Source organism: Xenopus tropicalis, chromosome 1 (assembly GCF_000004195.4).
Source record: "Xenopus tropicalis strain Nigerian chromosome 1, UCB_Xtro_10.0, whole genome shotgun sequence".
NCBI classification, from domain to species: Eukaryota; Metazoa; Chordata; class Amphibia; order Anura; family Pipidae; genus Xenopus; species Xenopus tropicalis.
This window is the reverse complement of record NC_030677.2, coordinates 7273722-7284035: the sequence shown is the minus strand read 5'-3', so window position 1 is coordinate 7284035 and position 10314 is coordinate 7273722.

Sequence of the window (10314 nt, the reverse complement as noted above, 5' to 3'; positions counted from 1 at the left end):
GCCTGTCCTATGCTGCCTGTGTGTGCTATACAATGCCCGCCCTATGCTGCCTGTGTGTGCCATACTCTGCCTGCCCTATGCTACCTGTGTGTGCCATACTCTGCCTGCCCTATGCTGTCTGTGTGCACCATACTCTGCCTGCCCTATGCTGCCTGTGTGTGTGTGCCATACTCTGCCTGCCCTATGCTACCTGTGTGTGCCATAGTCTGCCTGTCCTATGCTGCCTGTGTGTGCTATACAATGCCCGCCCTATGCTGCCTGTGTGTGCCATACTCTGCCTGCCCTATGCTACCTTTGTGTGCCATACTCTGCCTGCCCTATGCTACCTGTGTGCACCATACTCTGCCTGCCCTATGCTGCCTCACTGTGCCATACTCTGCCTGCCCTATGCTGCCTGTGTGTGCCATACTCTGCCTGACCTATGTTGCCTGTGTGCGCCATACTCTGCCTGCCCTATGCTGTCTGTGTGCACCATACTCTGCCTGCCCTATGCTGCCTGTGTGTGCCATACTCTGCCTGCCCTATGCTGTCTGTGTGCACCATACTCTGCCTGCCCTATGCTGCCTGTGTGCACCATACTCTGCCTGCCCTATGCTGCCTGTGTGCGCCATATTCTGCCTGCTGAATGCTACCTGTGTGTGCCATATTCTTCCTACCCTATGCTGCGTGTGTGCACCATACTCTGCCTGCCCTATGCTGCCTGTGTGTGCCATACTCTGCCTGACCTATGTTGCCTGTGTGCGCCATACTCTGCCTGCCCTATGCTGTCTGTGTGCACCATACTCTGCCTGCCCTATGCTGCCTGTGTGTGCCATACTCTGCCTGCCCTATGCTGTCTGTGTGCACCATACTCTGCCTGCCCTATGCTGCCTGTGTGCACCATACTCTGCCTGCCCTATGCTGCCTGTGTGTGCCATACTCTGCCTGCTGAATGCTACCTGTGTGTGCCATATTCTTCCTACCCTATGCTGCCTGTGTGCACCATACTCTGCTTGCCCTATGCTGCCTGTGTGTGCCATACTCTGCCTGCCCTATGCTGCCTGTGTGTGCCATACATTGCCTGCCCTATGCTGTCTGTGTGCACCATACTCTACCTGCCCTATGCTGCCTGTGTGCACCATACTCTGCCTGCCCTATGCTGCCTGTGTGTGCCATACTCTGCCTGCCCTATGCTGCCTGTGTGTGCCATACTCTGCCTGCTGAATGCTACCTGTGTGTGCCATACTCTACCTGCCCTATGCTGCCGGTATGTGCCATACTCTGTCTGCCCTATGCTGCCTGTGTGTGCCATACTCTGCCTGCCCTATGCTGCCTGTGTGTGCCATACTCTGCCTGCTGAATGCTACCTGTGTGTGCCATATTCTTCCTACCCTATGCTGCCTGTGTGTGCCATACTCTACCTGCCCTATGCTGCCAGTATGTGCCATACTCTGTCTGCCCTATGCTGCCTGTGTGCACCATTCTCTGCCTGCCCTTTGCTGCTTGTGTGCGCCATACTCTGCCTAACATATGCTGCCTGTGTGCCATACTCTGCCTGCCATATGCTGCCTGTGTGTGCCATACTCTGTCTGCCCTATGCTGCCTGTGTGTGCCATACTCTGCCTGCCCTATGCTACCTGTGTGCACCATATTCTGCCTGCCCTACCCTGCCTGTGTGTGCCATACTCTGCCTGCTCTATGCTGCCTGTGTGTGCGCCATACTCTGCCTTCCCTATGCTGCCTGTGTGTGCAATACTCTTCCTGCCTTTCCCTGCCTGTGTGTGCCATACTTTGCCTGCCCTATGCTGCTTGTATGTGCCATACTCTGTCTGCCCTTGGCTGGCTGTGTGTGCCATACTCTGCCTGCCCTATGCTGCCTGTGTGTGCCATACTCTGCCTGCTCTATGCTGTCTGTGTGTGCCATACTCTGCCTCCCCTATGCTGCCTGTATGTGCCATACTCTGTCTGCCCTATGCTGCCTGTATGTGCCATACTCTGTCTGCCCTATGCTGCCTGTGTGTGCCATACTCTGCCTGCGCTATGCTGCCTGTGTGTGCCATACTCTGCCTGCCCTATGCTGCCTGTGTGTGCCATACTCTGCCTGCCTTATGCTGCCTGTGTATGCCATACTCTGTCTGCCCTTGGCTGCCTGAGTGTGCCATACTCTGTCTGCCCTATTCTGCCTGTGTGTGCCATACTCTGCCTGCCCTATGCTGCCTGTGTGTGCCATACTCTGCCTGCCCTATGCTGCCTGTGTGTACCATATTCTTCCTGCCCTATGCTGCCTGTGTGTGCCATACTCTGCCTGCCCTACCCTGCCTGTGTGTGCCCTACTCTGCCTGCCCTATGCTGCCTGTGTGTGCCATACTCTGCCTGCCCTATGCTGCCTGTGTGTAACATACTCTGCCTGCCCTACCCTGCCTGTGTGTGCCATACTCTGCCTGCCCTACCCTGCCTGTGTGTGCCATACTCTGCCTGCCATATGCTGCCTGTGTGTGCCATACTCTGCCTGCCCTATGCTGCCTGTATGTGCCATACTCTGTCTGGCTTTGGCTGCCTGTGTGTGCCCTACTCTGCCTTCCCTATGCTACCTGCATGTGCCATACTCTGCCTGCCCTATGCTGCCTTTGTGTGCTATACTCTGCCTGCCCTATGCTGCCTGTGTGTGCCATACTCTGCCTGCCCTATGCTGCCTGTGTGTGCCATACTCTGTCTGCCCTTGGCTGCCTGAGTGTGCCATACTCTGCCTGCCCTATGCTGCCTGTGTGTGCCATACTCTGCCTGCCCTATGCTGCCTGTGTGTTGGAATTGGTGCTTTCCATTATATGTGCAAATCGAACATTGTCCGATTTATTGCTTACCGATCTATGGCAGAGCACTGCCAGGTTTTGTGCCTAGAGAAAAAAAGGGCTATAAGCAGGTGTGACATAAAATCAGGAAAACTCCCCACTTCTCTCTACTTCTGCATCCAGACTGTTACAGATATTCTTCTACACTGTTGTATTGCTTTTCTGTTAAACCCTCCATACACTGTGTGCCAGCTTGCTGTTGATAAGGCAAACCTGGGAACCCCCTTTGGTACTGGTGTGAGAGAATAGGAACCCTAGCACCTCCACCTAATGGGTGCCAAGCAATACAGCTCAGGGAAAAATGCAATGGGCATCTAATACCTTCAGAACAATTGCTGAAAGTGGGGCCTTTACTTTAACAAGTAAAACTCATCTAAATGACTAGCACAGCCCCTAAAGTGACAGTTCCCACAAATTACACCATTGGGGTTCCAAACAGCTCCTAGGCAGTCTATCATGGAAGGGAGGCTTTGTGAGTTTCATATATACACAATCCTATTCTCTCTTTGTGAATTTTTAATGGGATTTTTATTTCTTTTAATCTTTGTAATAAAGATGTGAATTTTACCACAACATTTGAGACATGTTCTTTGATATAAGGGGCTCACCCCTCTTTGGGGTTTCTGTTGTTTCTTTTCATCCAGAATCTAAAGCTGTGGTCTTGAAAAAAAGGGCTTTGAACAGTTTCCATCTAAAACAGCAAGTTATTATCATTGTATTGTCACCTTGGGGCCTTTCATGGAATGGAGTGGTAAGGCAGTGTCTACTCAGAGAGAGCAGGGACCTGCTTGAGGAACAATACCCCAACTAACAAAGTATTTTTTCCCATAACCCTGTGTGAGTCCCTCATGTGAGGTTTCCTTTATGATTGCTTGAGCCGAAATTGTCCCTTAGTTGTTGGGTTATTTACACATGTGAATGAGGCCCTTTGTAGCGATGAGTGAATCGGCCCTGTTTTGCTTCACCAGAAAACACTGAAAATTCTCAACATGTGGCTACGGCACAACTTTTGTGACGCTTGTGACATATTTTAACTCGACTGTGGCTTATTTGACATGACTGTGACTTTTATTTGACACAACCCTGACATTTTCATTATCAAAAACATTTGTTGAAGCAAATTTTTGGTCCCAATTTGCAAAAAACTCCATGCCTGGTGAAAAATTTCACTCATCACTAGCCACGTGGTGTCTTCAAAGAAAAAATGTATTTCCTTATGGTGTCTGTTATCTGGAAACCCATCATCCAGACATAAGGCAATTCCCATATCCCCGTACTGACATTCCCCATGTCAATTTTAAGCAAATTGTTTTTTTTTTTATTATTTAGTTTTTCCCTGTAATACTAACACATTGGGGCACATTTACTAATCCACGAATGTCCGAAAAGCGTCCGAATGCATTTTTTTCGTAATGATCGGTATTTTGCGACTTTTTCGAGCGCTCAATACGAAAATCGCGACAATTTGCGAAAGTCGCACTGGCTATGATAAAGTTGCGACAATTCACGAAATTTGTAATGGCAATGAAAAAGTCGCGACAATTCACTAAAGTCATAATGGCTATGAAAAAGTTGAGACAATTCACGAAATTTGTAATGGCTATTGAAAAGTCGCAACAATTCACTAAAGTCATAATGGCTATGAAAAAGTTGAGACAATTCACGAAATTTGTAATGGCTATTGAAAAGTCGCGACAATTCACTAAAGTCATAATGGCTATGAAAAAGTTGAGACAATTCACGAAATTTGTAATGGCTATTGAAAAGTCGCGACAATTCGCGCAAGTCGTAACGGCTACGAAAAAGTCGCAAAATGTTCGTTTTCCAATCCGAATTTTTCCCATTCGGATTCGTGGATTAGTAAATCAGCCCCCAAGACTGCTTCTTCTAAAGTTAAATTGTTCTTGTATGATGGCGGTTACTGGCGCATGATCAGACCATGTGATGTGGCCTATTTTGGTTTGTTTAATATTCTGTAGTAGCCATTTATCTGTTAAGATAAGATCTATATGTGAGTACATCAAATGAACCGGGGAGAAGAAAGTAAAATCTTTTTCCCCTTGATGTTGACATCTCCATACATCAAACAAATTCTCTCTTTTTAGGGTTGGTGCCAGGCTAGTACCTTTGCATTTTTTAGATGGAGAGCAGTCTATTGAGGGATTAACTGTTTTATTAAAATCTCCACATATTATCAAGGAGCCCTGTTGTTCTTTTTTTGCCATACTAAGGATCTTATCTGTAAATTTTATTTGGGCTTGATTTGGGGCATAAATGTTAACAATAGTGAAGGGTGCATTGTTAATGTGACATTTTAGTATGATAAATCTACCTTCATTGTCACAGAGAAGTTTGTCTTGTTTAAATACTACCGTATCTTTGACCAGAATCATAACCCCACATTTTTTTGCTTCTAATGAAGCTGAAAGTACAATCGGAAATTTAGCATGTGAGCATCTAGGAGGCTTGTTTTTGTGAATATGTGTTTCTTGAATGCACGTAATATCAGCTTGCGCTTTGATTAATTCTGACCACATCATGGAACGCTTAAATGGGCTATTTAGGCCCTTAACATTAAGTGATAACATTTTAAATACCATAGTGTAGTCTAAGGGGCTGATTTACTAAGACACAAATTCGAATCCGAATTGTAAAAATTCCGATTGGAAAACGAACATTTTGCAACTTTTTCGTATTTTTTGCGATTTTTTCGGCGCCTTTACGACTTTTCGGAAATGATCGCGACTTTTTCGTTACCAGTACGATTACAACTAGCGTGAAAAAACACGACTTTTTCGTAGCCATTCCGAAAGTTGCGCAAAATCTGGCGATTTTTTCGTAGCGTTAAAACTTGCGCGAAAAGTCGCGCCTTTTTCGTAGCGTTAAAACTTAAAAAATCGCGACTTTTTGCGCAAGTTTTAACGCTACGAAAAAATCGCCAGATTTTGCGCAACTTTCGCAATGGCTACGAAAAACTCGCGTTTTTTCGCGAAAATCGTATTGGTAACGAAAAAGTCGCGATAATTTCCGAAAAATCGCAAAATACCGATCATTACGAAAAAAACGCAATCGGACGCATTTGGCCCGTTCGTGGGTTAGTAAATGTGCCCCTAAGTGAATGCTGTTGATCAAACAAGCCTTTTAGATAGCCCTTGACAACATGTATACTGAGTTGATCAGTTAGTAAATGCTTAGGCTTAAGTGTAAAAATATGTAGGACAATCATCATCATATACCAATTATGGTTAGTGATCCCAGTACTACTGCAATCTGTTTTCACCTGTAATGGTAAAGTAACACTTAAATGCAACATTAAGAAGGGAATAAGTGTATATACAATAGTGAGTAGGGAGGGAAAATAGAGATGAAAGAAGAGAAAAAAAAAACAAAAAGAGAAAAACTAAGAACTAAGCTCTTTGATATAAGAGCATTTTTAGGAATGTAGGATGTATTATCCAATTGAGCCGGAAGATCTGGGAGGGTGGCGTAAAGCTTTGCAAGGTAGAGCATGCACCCTCAGCTAGACTTATTATAGGAAACCTATTATGGTTTCAAATGCAAAGTTTGAGCTCACTGTTTGTTTCATGTAGGCCCTTGTCGTGGATTCCTCTGGGGAGTCTGCATCCAGCCGCTATCCACTTGTCTTTTCCTTTTTGCCAGAGTGGCACAGGGTGATTCAGTCGTGTCAATTAGGTTCCATGTATGCAATAAAGAAAGTGCATCATCTACTGAAGAGGCCACATGTTGTACTCCATTTTTCGCTATGATTAGCTTAACTGGATATCCCCATTTGTATGGAGTGTTAGCGTTGCGTAGAATTTTTGTGATACCAGCAAATTCTCTCCTTTTGGCAAGCATTGCTACAGATAGGTCAGAGAATATGAAAACATTTTTATATGGATCTGGTAATTAAGAGTTAAATTGCATAAGTCCTTCTTTTATATGAAAGAAGTGTATTCTTACTATTACGTCTCTTGGTAAGGATGCCAAGATGCCTTTAGGTTTAGGAATTCTATGGATCCTGTCCAGTATCAAGTCCTGTTCCGATAAGTTGGGCAGACAGGCTTTCATTAGTGTCTGAAAGTAAGAGCATAATTGGTCAGGAAGCACTTCTTCTGAAATGCCCCTTATTCTGAGGTTATTATGGCGTGATCTATCCTCTATGTCTGCCATCTTTGCCTTTAGCATGGCCACCTCATCCTCTAGTGCCTGGCGTCTATTAAGTCATTATGCGATTTAGCAAATTCCCCCAATTTGTTTTCAATATGGCTGGTGCGCTCACCTATTTGTAGCACCTCACGCTGGAACTCTGACATCATCTGCTTCAGCTCTCCCATCATGGCGCCTCTCATCGCGTGGAGGAGATTTTTCATTTGGCTTTCAGTGAGCGGAGCGTTAGGCGAAAGTAGGTCAGCTCGTTCGAGGGGGTCCGAGAGTAGCGGAGTGGCTTGTGGTGAGGGCTCCCTTGAGCACATATGTTCCTGAGAGGATGCGACACCATCTTTGTTTTGCCGCGACCTGTTCTCAGCCGCCGAGAAAAACTAGTTTAGCTGGACTACCTTTTTTCCTTGGCTTTCCCATCTGCTTGCCTTTATGTAACAATCAGCGAGTTATAGTAAGTTTTTGTTAGGTTTCCACCGCTTTATGCTGCTTTTAAGCCCTGAGAGTGTGGAGCTCTCTAACTGTGTGACTTACTACTTAGGCATCCAGCCCACGCCCCCCACATTGACTGCTTCTTCTGAATGAACCCAGTACAATATTAACATAAGCAATGTTTTTATGATTACGTAGTGTCAAATATTTTTATTGTGTTTTTGAAAGGAATCTCTGCTGGTTCATGATATTATAAATTGTTAAATGTGTAAATTCTTTTGGGATTAAATCTCATCTTAAAAGTGGATATATTTTATAAAATAGATGAAACTTCTCAACATGAACTGAACTTTAACAGTGCTACAAAACATATATTTCTGTACAGGCTATTTATACAATGTGTCTGTATTACTTGGAATATTATCAATATTTGTTTTCAAGTAAATGGGATTTTGTATTTATTTCAGGTCTAAACATAATTATATAACATTTGGGCAGAAATATAGAGGCTAAAAGCCCCGCGCTTGAGGTGAGTATGGCAAATATCTCCACACACACAGTGTTTTTGCCTTTGGTGCTCAGATAGGCCGGGATCATTGTGATCCAAACACTGCAGAAGAGCAGCATGCTGAAAGTGATGTACTTGGCCTCATTAAAACTGTCCGGTAAGCTCCGAGCTAAAAATGCTAAAACAAAACTAACAGCTGCCAGAAGCCCCATATACCCAATAACTGAGTAAAAGCCAATAGCTGAGCCCTCATTGCACTGAATGATGATGGTTCCAGGGGAAGTGTGAATGTCCAGTTCCTGAAAGGGAGGAGAAATGGCCAACCAAGTCATGCAGATGATTATTTGAATGGATGAGCAGAACAAGACTACAGAATTGGACAGTTTGACTCCCAGCCATTTTCTCCATGAGCTCCCTGGCTTGGTGGCTTTGAAAGCAACACAAACCATGATAGTCTTGGCCAGGAGAGAAGAGACAGCTATGGAGAAGGTGATTCCAAAAGTGATGATGCGCAGCATGCAGGTTATATCCACAGGGCGACCGAGGAACAGAAACACACTGAGGAAGCTCAGCTTGATGGAGACAAGGAGGAGGAAGCTCAGGCTCCGGTTGTTGGCTCTCACTATGGGGGAGTCCTGGTATTTAAGGAAAATTCCCAGTATGACTTCAGTTATTAGGAAAAATAGAAGTGAGATGAATGAAAAAAACATAGAAATACCATCAACGCTGTATGAAAGAAATTCTTCCATCTTGGCAAAACATTGAATCTTGTTCTCATTGGGCCATTCCATATCTGGGCATTGGATACAGCTCACACTGTCTGTAAATAAGTAAACAAATCATTGTAAAATCATCTAGCATCTATAAGAGAAGAATGTTTTTTGCTAAACCACTCAATTAAACCATAGGCTAAAATTAAATTAGAAATAAAAGGGGACATCTATGCCCTTTAAACCTTGCTGCACAGCGCGGCTCAACCAAACGTTACTCAGTTGTTGCTGGACTACAAATCCCAGAATAATGTAACATATAATAAAGGGTGAGGCATGAGAATCCCAGCTGATGTGAGTAAATCCAGCTCCCTGTTCTCTGTTCCTGCAATTGGAGTTGGGAGCAATAAGCACAGTTTCCCAGCACTGAACAAGTCTGTCCCTTTATCCCCATGTCTGATTCCTGTGCCATATAATGACGGGAAAAATGCCATCATTATCTCTATATGTAAGGTACCAGCAAGGGGCCTGACACAGTGCTGGGAATCAGCATTCTCATTGGTCACTTCTCTTGCATTTATAATTAAGTTTTCAGTCAGTAGAATTCTCATTGGTGAATTGGTTTCCATGTGTAATTATATTTTTCAGCAACTTCTATAGAGAACTAGGGGGCGCAGTGGGGCAGCTTTATGGTTGGGTTTATGGGGCAGCTTTATGGTGTAGAGCCACATGCAAACTGTGTAACTTTCCCCTGTCTCTTATAATGAGCAAAGTGCTAAACAGTGGTTTCCAATCCCTGTGATACTCTCTCCCCATGTTACACCGCGTTCAGCTAAAGATCCCATAAATACATGGAGAGCAGCCATGTATATGAGGTTGTTAATCACAAATATTTAAATTATATGGCAAATGGTATGTATTCTTTGTCTAACAGCAATGAAACATTAGGGATGGTTCAGTAGGAATTAATTCAAACAATGTCTTTGGGTTGGGATGGCATATTTCTGGCACTTTTCTCTTCTCTTCCTTTCCCCAATCAAAATTCATTCTGCAACTGAACCCCAGATTATGTGAGGGGGGGAACACTAACAAAGCTAAGCTTTTGGGATCATTACAAGGTGGAAAGAAAAGTCACATAACTAGGGATGGACTGAATTAAGGATTCAGCTAAAGTCTCGCCCCAAGCTCAAAGTACCAGAGCAAGACTTCAATTTTATAGGGAGCAGCCAGAGAGGACTGTGATTGGTTGGTATGTATGCATGCTAAATAGGGAACAGGCAGTGAGTAGAGCAAGCATAGGAAAGAAGGATATTGTGAGTGGATCCCTAAGCTCAGGTCACTGACATCAGCCAAGAGCAGACTGAGCATGTGCAGTAGTTGGGCAAGGCAAAAGATGGAGACCTATTTTTTCACTGAAAAAGATGCATGAAAAATGTTTGAAAAAATGCCAATTGCAGTATTTGGTATTTGAGCTTTTTTCATGCATTTTTTTTTTAGCCAGAAAGCAGCATTAACTACAAATTAAAATAGGACTGTTTTGCTCATGGCTACTCCTTCTGCTCAGTTCTTACGATTATAGAGACTTACAAACAGTAACACTTGATTTAGTCTCAAACACCATACATTTGTACCAGTTGTGTTGGAGATCTCTCCCTCAGAACATGGGACACAGTCA